General features: G+C 37.7%; 1 protein-coding gene across 4 annotated transcripts in view; it reads right to left on the bottom strand.

Annotated features, from left to right (window-relative positions):
• The window catches only part of tspan9a (tetraspanin 9a), a 165,363-nt gene that overhangs the window by 133,061 nt on the left and 19,066 nt on the right, over positions 1 to 13,236 (bottom strand). Inside the window, exon 1 of one of the 4 annotated variants that reach the window (XM_037978158.1) lies at positions 3,310 to 3,531. The exons of the other annotated variants lie outside the window; for them this stretch is intronic. The gene's annotated coding sequence lies outside the window, so the exon portion shown is untranslated. Of the gene's footprint in view, positions 1 to 3,309; positions 3,532 to 13,236 lie in introns of those variants that run through there. 4 annotated transcript variants of the gene reach the window in all.

Below are 13,236 nucleotides of genomic sequence, written 5' to 3'. Positions count from 1 at the left end.
GACCTTAACCCCATAGAAAATCTATGGGGTATTGTGAAGAAGAAGATGCAATACACCAGACCCAACAATTCAGAAGAGCTAAAAGCCACTATTAGAGCAACCTGGGCTATCATAACACCTGAGCAGTGCCACAGACTGATCGACTGTTTTCTACTGAAAAATAAAATAAATAATCCAATATTAGTTCTCTAAATTTAAAGGCAAATGCCTTTTTGTCACTGTTCTTTGTGCTTGTGCCAAACATATTTCTGATATACACTAAAAGGTTTAGAGTCACAGGGGAGTAAGAAAAGAAGATTATCACCTCAACCAGTGGATAACAACACTCATTATCGACAATCATCTCAAGAGGCTTGAACTAGATCCAGGTTTGACGGCCCTGGTATTCATCTCTTTGCGTTTTAGTGTTTGTGAGCTATGCTTGTCCAAAGTGGACACACTTTGCCTGTGTTCACAGCCAAAGTACCACAACTTGGCCCAGTAGCCTCTAACTGCTGATCCTCTGCCCTAATCCTGGAGGAATTTCCTTCCTGATCCACCATGCAATCAGAGGCATCTGCAGTGTCCAGTGTGCCAGAAATTTTCTGCCTCTTGCAAATGCACACTGATACGCTACAGCATCTGTCAGGACAACACTCATGCCAGAGAGGTATGCAGCTGTGCACCTGTCAAGTCAGACACACAAATATTTTTGGAAACACAGCCACCAGAGACTGCTGTGCACGGAAGGTTGGAGAGTAAGCAAGTGCTTGAGCACTACTGAGGTGAGCTGTCACCAGCCATGACCTAACATAATCCATCTCTCAAGTGACAAAGGCATATCATAACCAGTCGGTAGAGTTCACAGAAACCGGTTCCCTCAGCTCACGACTTCAAACACCTCCTGAGATGCCAAATGAAATCTGAAACATTTGAGTTACAACAGATTTTGTTTCAATCTGAGGGAGCAAAGATGCTGAGAATTATTATAATTAAATGAATAAAATGCTTTGATGTGAAACCACGAGACAAGATAATTTATCTTGCTCCTCCTCTTCAGAACATGCACAGCTTCAGCTGCACTATAATTCCTGACATGGTGACTGAATAAGTAGCAGCATGATGAAGAGATTCCAATGAATAACAAAAAAAAATGCCCTGGTCTCACCAAAAAATGCTGTTGTTAAATAATAATACTCATGCTAATTTCTAAAAAGCCCATCAGCTGTAAGTAATGCCATGCTGAACTTATTGCTAATAAAATGGCTAATATTTAATTTCTCTTCCACTGTTTTGAATTAAGGTAATGGACAAGCTGGTTGCACAGTCTCAGAAAATTAAAGTGGGGTATGGAGAAGGAGGATAGGGGGATGATAAGCGCGGACAGGGAAAGGCGAGCAGCAGATGAAATATGTGCTTGGAAAACATAATTAGCAAAAATGGTTGTCATATACTTCTATTTCACTGCAGTATAGAGGACAAAACCCTAAAGAATGGCAAACACACATGCAATGGAATAAAAGGCAATCCCAGTGGCTTTTCTGCTAATGCTCTATACATGTTGAGTGGCCATTATGTGTGCAGAGCAGCTATAAAAAGACCTTTAACACTGTTTTACAAAAGCACTATAGGGCATGAGCTAAGTGTCAGAAGGACAGGTCAACTCAAACTTATCACAAGTTTACCCACAACGCTTTTATTCAAAGTGTAGTTCTGTATTTGTACAGATAAAAGACTGCATTTCAAACAAAGTCCTGAGCTGCAAGCATTTAATAACCCTCACAATGACAAGCATGGACAGGCAGAACAGAATAACAGCCTGTATAAAGCCTCTTATCCTATTCTGCGTATAGGAGTAGCTTCTCCATTTTATCCAAATACTGTAAATTAGAAACTATAGTGACTCCTCTTCCATTTAAGCACAATTACTGGACCACCCACAGTATGTGGAAAAACTTTTAAAGTTTGCAACTGTAATTATTTGTCACATGAAATGCATATTTTAGAGTGAGATTGCAGAATAGTTCTATCAGTTTTTAATTTAAATTATCTAAATTGTGAATCACAATATATTTATGTTTAATATTGACTGCACCAATTATTTACAATCAATACACTTATAAATAATGAAAAGTTTAAATATTATGCTCCAATTGAAAGGGAAAGTTTCTAAACCAAAAACCTGCTGCAACAAAGAGTTTAAGGCAGATGGAAAGTATTTTTTTTTACTTTACTTTGCTTTCAGTCCTGTTTGTTTGTTGTTGTTCTTTTCTTTCTGTTAGCAAGACAACTTAAAAACTAATGAACATATTTTGATGATGTTTTCAATAAATGTTGAGGTTGTCACAGCAAGCAAGTGATTCAAATTTGGTGGTAATCCGAATCACAGTCCAGATGAGACTATTTTTTGTTAACAATATGGGTCATCTAAAATAATACTATTGCAGACAAATAGTCTGATCTAAAATATATTATTTATAATTGGATTTGTATTGCACCCAATTATTATTTTAACTAAACAAAATTATAACAACTAATCAGCTATTAGAATAAAGACTAACACAAAAAGGTTAAGGCTTCACAACACTTGATGCACCAAATCATCTGGCAAAACTTCACTCTTTTTTGTGCTCAGTCTTATTCAATGTATCATGATTTCTGATGAAATTTCACAGGCTGCATGTTGAGTGTGCTGTTCTGGTCCAAATAGATTATAAGGGTATATAACATTTCCAAATTGCCAGGAGGTTTTCTAGGAAATCAAGCTGGGATTTCCAGCCATGATTCATATGCATTCATCTTCAAGAACAGCAGCCATTTTCAGCTATTGGGTCTGAGTTTAGGCTAAGGTGAGTCGGGTAATAGTTAAATAAAAAATGTTTTTCTTATTAATGATTTCAAAACACGCTATAACTTAACAATCACCATGTTAGCAAAGTTTAATCCAACACAGAAGTAACATTAACAGCCCTTAAAAGCATAAAGCAATCCATAGTTACATAAAGACACTCTATTTTCCCCATGTTTCCCAAGAGAGGTAACTGTTGAGAAGAAAAGGTAAAAGAAAAATAATATCCTAAGCACCTTAATGACAAGACCATCTATTCTGCTTTCACTACACCACTTATCATACATTTCCACTCGTGTGTTGCAGTAACATACAAGTGTGTGAAAATGGGTGTTCAAGTCTAATCCTATGTTTTCCATTTGTTTTCAATTTCAGCGAGTATGTACCTGAATCTTGGCATCTTCCTCAGTACCCTGAGGTGTTAAGATATTTACTAATCCAGACTGTTTCTTCCCAACTGAGACACAGGCAGGATACTCTACCTCAGCAAGGTCTCCACTCTTTTCTCTTCAGACCATCCTAGGCAGGAAAAAAAAACACTGCCAGCACCAGGTGTAAGGTATCCATTCTGCACCGTTTTAGCAGACACTGGAGAGTGTGAAAGATGAAATGCACACACTGACAAGACTGAAGGATTTATGAGAAGAAATTTAGAAAAATCTTAAAGTACAACATCATAAACCAGGAGAAAGTGGGTTTAAAGCAGCAGCAGCTAAGAAGAAGAAGAAAGGAAAAGAAAAGAGAGCAAGATACACATGTCCTTTGACGTGCAATAGGTTGCACAACACCCCTTGGCCAGATTTTCTGAGCACACATAAAGTCTGTTGTCTCAAAAGAAACAGATAAAGTCACAGTCACTAAACCCTTGACTGGAACTGTCAGGGATCTGAAAGTCTTTCTGTATAAACTGAGTTTATAGGTATAAAGTCAAAGAGCCCCAACAGACTAAATTTAATAAGACAATCTCAAGCAAGATAGGTGAGATAAGACACATGCTATAAGTCTTCCCAGCATTTTTATTTTGTTTTTGTGTATAAATGAGATGTGCTGTCTGTGCTTGAGATGTGTTTGTTCTTATTTTTTCAAGTCTTTAAAAAAGGTCTACCATGACTTAAGTTTGTAATTGATAAGGGCAGAAGTAAAGAATGTCCTGGCAGGGTCATCAGTATTTGAAAAGGGATATACGGGCTTCACATTGTAAACTTCAAAACTGAAACATCCATACACAGTCATGAGAGCTATTCAGTCCTTGGGCATATAAACAAATCATTGTACAACCTATTTTGTATTCTTCATGGCCTCATCTTTTTACTATTCTTCCACAAAAAGAATTCCACTGTGACATGTTTCTCTGGTTTTACTGCTTCCATCTCTGTGGTTTTTATTTATCAGCACAGGGACAGACAGTGAAAAACAAGGATGTCGGAACCCTCTCCTTCTTACAACTATTTTGTGTCAGAGATGAGACAGGTTGAAGACAGGACAGGTTGTGTCCCACAGCTTTGATCAGCCCTTAAGGACTGACAGAGTGACTGCTGAGGCCACGTCTGTATTTTGGTCAATTCATCTCCCTGCAGAAAGAGGACAGGAAAGACAGAAAGGAAGCAGACGAAGAGTGAAAAGTGAAAGTTTAATGATTGCTCCAGAGGAAAATGGAATTAAGAATTTCCCATTATAGAATGTGGGATCTTAGGAATGGAGGTGCCTCAGAAAAGAAAATGTAAACTGGCATATTTTAGTTCTGATTTTATGGGCCCTTACTAATTAAGATGTTGCCACGTTATGCTTTTAAAGCCATGTTAACGAGATGAAGATGCAAAGAGCAGGAGAACGACGAACAACCATGTGCTGAACACTGTCATTCCAATGTGTCACCCGTGAAGCCTTAGTGATGAATTAGGCGCCTTTTCGTCTCCCTGGCACCTGTCCACTGTTACTCCTTTAAGGTTCTTGGTGGCCAAAATGTATCTGAACTCCACAGCAACTCCTCAGGGGGCTCCAGGAACACAACAGCCTGTTTCACTATTGTACCATATGTCGGCAACTGGAGTGGCTTTTCTTTCTCCAGATGTGCATGTTTGTATGTGGTTCTCATTTGAACAAATTCATTCATAAGCCAGTGTTGCTGTCCTCAATCTGTCTTGTATCCTGTAAATTCTCCAGAGTGATGCAACAAAAAGACTCTGAAAAATTAACCTGTTGAAGCTATTGTAAAAAAGAAATAAAATGTAGACAAAGAAAATGACAAGAAATCCTTTGAATTTGGCCAGGGAAACCCTAATAAAAGGAGGCAATTCAGAATAAACTACAGAGCATAAATCACAATGTTATGACTAACCATTAAAATACTACACAACAGGGACCCCAGATGGTAAGCAATTGTAGAGAAGAAGATACACGCAGTTCAAAACATGCAAGTGTTTTCAAGGGAAGGGCTGGTTTGAATTTGTTGTGGGCGTTGATAATGGAGTTATGGAATTTGGTGCATGACAAAGATAAAAGACATGACTCTGATGACAAAAGGTGCACACTGAATACAGGCTGACTCAAAGTGTCAGAATCACTGCTATCCCTCATATTTCACAGCCCACTTTCTCAGCAGTGCTGTGCGCAAAATGCCAGGTTTCCTCTTCTACACCTGAGCACTTAGCTTTAATGCATATTAATTAACTGCCACTGGCACTGACACACGAGCAGATATTAAGGGCTAAGGTGTAACAAATAGGTGGGAGATTAGTATAGGCTTCATCCAGTTTAAAACAGGCTTATGATTAAACCAAGACCGTATATTTACGATGCTGGCTGAGTTACTTTCTGTTCCAAGAATCTTGAGTTGCTCATCAGTCGCCCCTGGAATAAAACCAAGCAATTTGTTAAAAAAAAAAAAGAAATGGTGCTTACATCAAGATGACTAAATTGTTTTTGAGAGAATAATAGTGTCTTTGATTAATCATACAGACTAGTGCCTCTGCTGCTTGTTCATTAACCTTAATACTTTTCAGTTCGTCAGCTAACAAACCCTGAAAAATAAATAAAAGGTCACTGTTTACTGTTCATTTATTTTGGTTAATTTAATTTGTGGTGCTAAATTAGCCTGTGAGTACAATTATAATGCTGCAATATGTTTATCTTCCTTTTATATGTATATAGTATGTAGACTGCAACAGGAAAACAGTGCTGGTGGTAATTTTACTAAGATAATAAAAAATAACATGAAATCTTAAAATCTGCTTCAGTCTTATTGACCAACAACTTATTTTAGATCAATTTCAGTAAACTTCAGAAATATTGCCGTTTTTGTGAAGGCTAAGGATTACACATGTACACATATACAATTTTTATATGGTAATGGCATGATATCTGAAAAGCCTTGATGCTTAGGACACATAAAAAATGCTTCACATTCTTTGCAGATGATTTTCTCTGACAGCCTGTGACTAAAAATAAATTATGTTTTTACCTGAAATTACTTATATATATTAAACTGGCTTTGCTCAATTTGTAATTTATATTTGTTTCACTGTATCAGGCTGAGGAAATAAGCATGACTTGTCTTTAATCTTGTAACAAATTACAAATGTTGAGAAAATATACAATAATGATCAGCACTTAAAATACTGAATAATTTGTTTTCCTATTTTCTTTTTAATCTGCTTCTTGAAAGTCTTGAAGTTAACTGAGCAATATTTAAATGTCAACAAAGCTAGGTTAATAAGTAAACAGATAAATAGGTACATATTGTCACTCATTAAATACAAATGCATTCAGTTTCTCCTTTTTATTCAATTCTTTTCTTATGCTAGATAAAATCGATTGGTTCAAAAGAATTTTTTTCAGTATGCCAATAAATGAATTGCAAATGTGTTAGTGTTTAAAGACATCAGAAAGTTGAAATTAAGACTCAAACAAAGGTTAAACTCCTCAACACTGCCAAAGACAAATACAAATGCAAGGAGAAGAGTTTCATTTATATCTCGAGTCATTTTAAAAAGAAAAATCAGGCAACCATTTGGGCTACACTGAACTGATGTTTATGGTCTAACTGCTTTTCCTTCGAATGGCCAAATCATCGGTGCCAGTTTCAACAAACAGCACAGATGGGCAGAATTTGCTATTCAGGACTGTAGCCCACATTTGGAATAATATAGCTATACTATAAACCTGCAATTACAAGCATTGCTGTCTGCCAGCCTAAAAGAACATGCTGGTGATAAACCAAAAATACTGTTAGGCCTTATTAGGAGTAAAAACACAGAGGTAATGGACTATCATGATTTAGTAATTCAACTATCAAACATTTTTGTGCACATCAATCTTATTCTTTAAGTAAAGTAGAAGAAATGTTTAAAAGTTTAGAAGTCAGCTTTATGTATCAGAACAAATGTAATTACCTCCTCTAATGTTTATCTTCAGCAAAGTAATCAAAGCCAAACTGGGATAATAAGTGACCATTAAAAATACAAGTCAGTGCATTAAAAAAAGACTCTCTGTGGTAATTAGTCTGGCTTTTGTAGTGTAGAGCATTCATAATATTCATGTTTTGACCTGCTGGGTAAGAAAAGCCACAGGAAATGTTTTCATGTTTAGCACTCACCGTGTAAGCTTCATTTTCAGGGAATGACATAAAAAAGTGGTACCCAAGGTTGAAAATTCAAAATACAAAGAAATTCACATTTATCTGGTAATATATTTCAAGAAAAAGATTCTGAGCTACAATTTTCATCAATTGCTGCATTTCCTCATGAAGGCTTGAAGTGGTGCAAATAGGAGGAATTAGACAAACTGTCATCAAAGAACAAAATGCTTTCAAACACATATATACTCACACACTCACTACAGTAGGACTTTTTATTGCATTTATTGATCTTTTTGTTGTTGTTTTTTTTCTAACAGCAAAGAAAGCAATATATAAAGCAAAACATATTTGGGAATTTGGCTGTAAACGCAAGTTACTCTAAAAACCTGCAATAGCTAATTACAATAGCAAACAATTAGATGCTGTCAAACAAAAATCATAAATAGGATATTTTCATGAGTCCCTGTTTAACAACATTTTTGTAGGGACACAGGAACAGTTTCTACATATCTCCACAGTTGAATTTGAATATATTTTTAAAAATATATATATATTTTTTTCTTACTTAATATTTTTATTAGTATTGAAGATATCACATTTTGTAAAAAACAAAAAACAAAATAACATTTAAAAAAACTTAAAAATCAGAACAATTTTGCAGATTCACTATAGACAACCAAGCTGAAGCTTTGGTGATGGCCCCAAACTCAAAATGTTGGCTGATGTCAACAATGAGTGATGCAGTGTAGGTCAAGGCACTTCCTTTTGTCAGGTATGTGGAAGAACTAAACTATCCATCCATCCATCCATCCATCTATCCATCTATCCAGCCATCTTCTTCTTCCACTTATCCAGGGTCGGGTCGTGGGGGCAGGAGCCTAAGCAGAGAGGCCCAGACTTCCCTCTCCAGCTACTGCGTTGGAATCCCAAGGCGTTACCAGGCCAGCCAAGAAACATAGTCCCTCTAGCATGTCCTGGGTCTTCTCCTGGGTTTCCTTCCGGTGGGACGTGCCTGGAACACCTCACCAGGGAGGCAACCAGAGGGCATCCTAACCAGATGCCCGAGCCACCTCAACTGGCTCCTCGCAATGTGGAGGAGCAGCAGCTCTACTCTGAGCCCCTCCCGGATGCTTCTCACCCTATCTCTAAGGGAGAGCCCAGACACTCTGTGGAGAAAACTCATTTCGTCCACTGGTATTCACAATCTCGGGTCACTACCCAAAGCTTGTGACCATAGATGAGGGTAAGAATGTAGAGCAACCGGTAAATTGGGAGCTAACTAACCCAATAAGAAGTAAACCAATGATATGTAAGAACTATATATAAGAACAATAATAAGAACTAAACCAATATATATATAAATATATAAAACCAAATGTTTTTTCCTCTGGAGCCAAGTTCCTTTTTTTATTGGAAATTTAAAAAAATAACAAACATTTTCCTTGTAAGTGATAAAAAGAAAATTCATACGCCAATTTACTCATCAACTATTCAAAATTATGCAAATTTGTGTTTATACAAATGTTCAAAACTCATGATGCCCTTTTTTGATGGTCAAAAAGGAGGTATTAATGAGGAGACAGAATGGGGGCTGGGGGCTTTGAGCTCAGATAGTTTGTAATGTAGAGGCAGACATGTCATGTGATATGGATTTAAGGACAAAACCACTGACATTGAGAAAGGCCAAACACATCTTTGATGGGAAAAATAGTTTCATTCATGCTTAACTAGCTGAATGACTAACATAAGAAAAACATCTGTAGATCAATCATCTAAAATTTATCCTATCATAGAACATCAGTTTATGACATGCGCGATTGCTTTTGAAATCCAATATCTGCACGAGCCAACAGATGCTACCCTAACAGAGCCTGGAAATAAAGCGTTGCTGACTTATCTCCCACACTACCCCCACTGTCATCACATTGCAATGCAATACGTCACACCATTTGGCCATATGCCTGCTAAGGTATGGAAAGAAGGTAATTTATATTGTGTTTGCGGCAGTGTCCTCCATGACTATTACAGAAGAGCAGAGAGGACTGGAGCGATGTAGCCACTGAAGCCACTGAAGCCCCTCAGAACTACGAACATCCCCATGAGCCCTGGAGCTGCCTGCCTGCCTAAGGCTGTGGCTAAATTTAACTCCCTCCCCAAGCATCCCGGCATCACGTTGGGATTCTATTACTCTCTAGCGTCCGAGCATACAGAGAGTCATGTGAAAGCCGGCCACAAGCCTCTGTGGCTGGCTGTGCCCTTCCTGTCCCTTCAGCATTTAGTCCAGTTAATGCCATCCGTCTCTGTCCACCTGCCCAAACACTCTGCCACGCGTTCTATGTCTCTTTATCTTTTATATCCCTCTCCCCTTTTCACCCCTTCTATGGCTCGACTCCTAACTTTCCTGCTGAAGAACCTGTTCACCTCCTACTGTGGTTCCTTTCATCCTGGGAGCAGGGGTCAGCAGCAAGCCAGATGAAGTTTGAGACGAATTGCGACGAACCCTTGCCAAATGGCAATCAATAAGGCGATAGGGCTGAAGGATGCCTCCTGTTATGGGTAAACAGGTGGAGGAGGGTGGGGGTGGAGGTGAGGAAATGTCACTGCTGCTGCATCAGGTCAGATCGTGTGTTTGATATCCCAGTATGTCTCCTGCATGGGTAGAGTGCTGTCAGCAGCTTGGCAGGGCACGGGGATATATGCTTCAGTGATGGTTCATAGGGATGAGGATAAAGTACTCTGCCCCTGCTTAAAAGCAATCTCCTGACTAACCAAGTGGTAGGCTGACGTTGCAGGGCCGATCCAGCACGTACATCACAAGCTCTTACTTGGCCATGTATGACAGTGTTAGTTGGTGAGCCCGAAATAGACTGACATACGTCAGTGAGGGCAATGGAGTCATTTGCTATTCCTTTTGAACAGCACGCTGACTCTGACTGAGAAATACACAAGGGTAAGCACAGATTTCTGCAGCCAGCTTATGCAAATTGCAAACACACGTTAAACCCACATCAGGACAAAATGAACTGGAAAAGAGCAGACAAATAAACAAAACATGATTTTAAAAAATAGAGATTTTGTTTGACAAAGAAAAGAGCCAAAGCTTTGCAGCATGGAGTTCTGCAGACATGACCATAAAGCATGCGGCAAACTCTCCTCCTACCCATCCAAGCTCTACATGACATCTTCACTGCTTTGAGAGCACAATTCAGGGTCACACTGACCTCTAGTGGTGTGAGGGAACATGGCATGTTTATGACAGCAGGCTGAGAATGAGAGGTAATTTGTTCTCAATATAATTTCATCAGAAAATGGATTTTAAGTCAGTACTACTGCTCTAGAGGCTCACAGGTAATGTGGATAAATGGCTGCTGGGAACAGCTTGTTTCAACTCATGGGCCCTGCAGTCTCACCGCTTTCCAATTACAGGAACAATCCCCCTTTCTCTCGCTACCAATTTCCCACTTTTTTTCCTTTCCTCGCCCTCTTCATCGCTCCGTCTCTCTCCTTAGATTCCCTTAGAAATTTTTGATTTGAACATTATTGATTTTGTGGGCAACACCCTCACCGGCACCCTGACAGAACTGCGAATGAGTCTATTCAGCAGAGGATTCAAAGGTAGACCTCTGCTCGGTGTTGTGTAATGATTTTAGGGGTTTGGTGCTGGGTGCATTTTTTGATACTTTTAAACAGTGACTTAAAAGCCCCAAAGAGTAGATAACATCTTTAACCACTCCCCCATTCCCCCACATCTGTGCTCTTTTAAAGACTTTTTTCTTTTCTCTCTTCTGAAAAGAGTTTATTTAGGTCAATGACACAACAGAAGCAAATTTTAAAACTGGTTGCATGTTAGTACAAGAAAGCACATAAAAAAGGTATATGGGCCGCTGATAATGCAAAGAAAATTCAACTCATGTTATATTGTTCAAAATTCACTAGATGGCGCACACAACACAGAAACACAGTCACCATTAGTAAGCCAATCAAAATGACTGTACCTAAAATCACCAAATACTAGAAATAAAAATAAGTTATCAACAGAGATTAATCTTAGTAACTATAAAATTAAGCTATATGATGATCACAACTTGAAGAGGATGATAAATGTTTGAAATGCAATTGTGAAGATCACAGTGATATCAAGCTTTGGATGCAGTGTTTTGCTTTAATTCTAAAGTGTCTCTGAAGTGTTTTGAAAGGCAAGCAACAACATTTGAGCAAAATATTAGAGAGTATTCCTGAAATGTGGAACATTTGTATTCATGTCAAGGCTAGCTGAAAAAAACGACGTAGTTGTGTTCATGTAAAAGCTGAGTAATTATAAGTTGTCAGATGATTCAGAGCAGAGCTCTTTCTAAAAGATTAAAAAGATTTACAATATGTCTTCAGTAGCTTTATGCCATTTCAGTATGACAAGTAATATTATTACCCACTTCACCTGGATGGTGTCTTATAGAAACATAACTTACAGGAAGTTTTAGAAGCTTTGGCAGCTGCCATAAATCATGTCATTCGCTAAATGAGGGGGATACACTTTTTTTCTATGAAAGGCTGGTAATTTCAGATGTCTCAGTTGATGTAAAATTATGTTATGGTTTAAATTTCGCATGTATGTAGTGACTTTAACATAAATTTCTTTAATCAGTAGTTGAAAAAAACAAAACACACACACACACACACACACAAAAGACATTAGATCCAGAGTTTGCACATCTCTAGAAAGTACCAGCAGGAGACAACATGCAGTAAGCAGTGGGAGACAAGCAGAGATGGAGAGAAATGCCTCATTAACATCATTAAGGTTTCTGCACTAACAACTCAAGCAGCACTTAACTGTGACTCTGGGGTTTCTATATGTGATCCCACTGCTTGCAGGAGACCACACCTAAATGTTAAATAAGCGTAACTGGTGCACAGGTAGTGAAAGTTTCAAGAGTCAAAAGAGCTCCCACTTTTAAATCAGTAAAAGCATAGTCATAATATATTGCAAACAAAAACAAACTACAGAAAATTTGAAAAAGGTTTAAAGTAATGTATAATGTAACATTTAGAAATACAATTTGGACATTCAATTTTGAATAATTTTTATTAAATACTATAAGTGATATTGATATAGGAGGGTTATTTTTTAAGCCATATTAAAAACACAAAAAATAAAAATATATAAATTAATATCAATACTATGTTTAGTGTAAATTAGATGCAAACTGCACGTCATGTTCACTCTTTATGCTTTTTAGATGGCTTCTATCTTTAAGCATTTTATTTTTATTTATTTATTTAAATCAGATATTTAGGTCTTAATTTTCTCCCTCAAAAATATCTGGACTACAAGGACTACTATTTGAAGTCAAACCCAAAGGGCATGCAAGTATAATCACTCATTTGACAAGACCAAAGTGATCTAAAGTTGGTGTGGAAGAATAATACCGGCTCATCTGTGTCCATTCAAGCTCATTAGGCACACTTCAAAATACAGAATTATAACTAGCAGAGATTAAATCATCATTCAGAGTTGTGAGTCATAAATAAATAAATAAATGGCAGAAGTGTGCACGTGACCCAGAGGTTTTGATGTGGGTCTAAATATATAAAATGCATTTTTTTTGTGCCTGTTGAATTCAAAAAAAAGTTAAAAAACAAAAACAACTGGACTTCTATTCTGTAGCTGAAGACGTTTCGCTTCTCATCCGAGGAGCTTTCTCATTTCAGATATAGAGAGTGTGGAGTTGAGCTTTTAAAGCTGAGATGTGATGTAAGCTGGATTGCTTGCAAATTGTTCTCACTCTCCTAACAATAGAGACTCGTTAGAATCCTTGTTTGTCTGACTCACTGA

This window comes from Kryptolebias marmoratus, linkage group LG11 (assembly GCF_001649575.2).
Source record: "Kryptolebias marmoratus isolate JLee-2015 linkage group LG11, ASM164957v2, whole genome shotgun sequence".
NCBI lineage: Eukaryota > Metazoa > Chordata > Actinopteri > Cyprinodontiformes > Rivulidae > Kryptolebias > Kryptolebias marmoratus.
The sequence above is the reverse complement of the archived record's forward strand: the minus strand, read 5'-3'. Positions and strand labels throughout refer to the sequence as shown.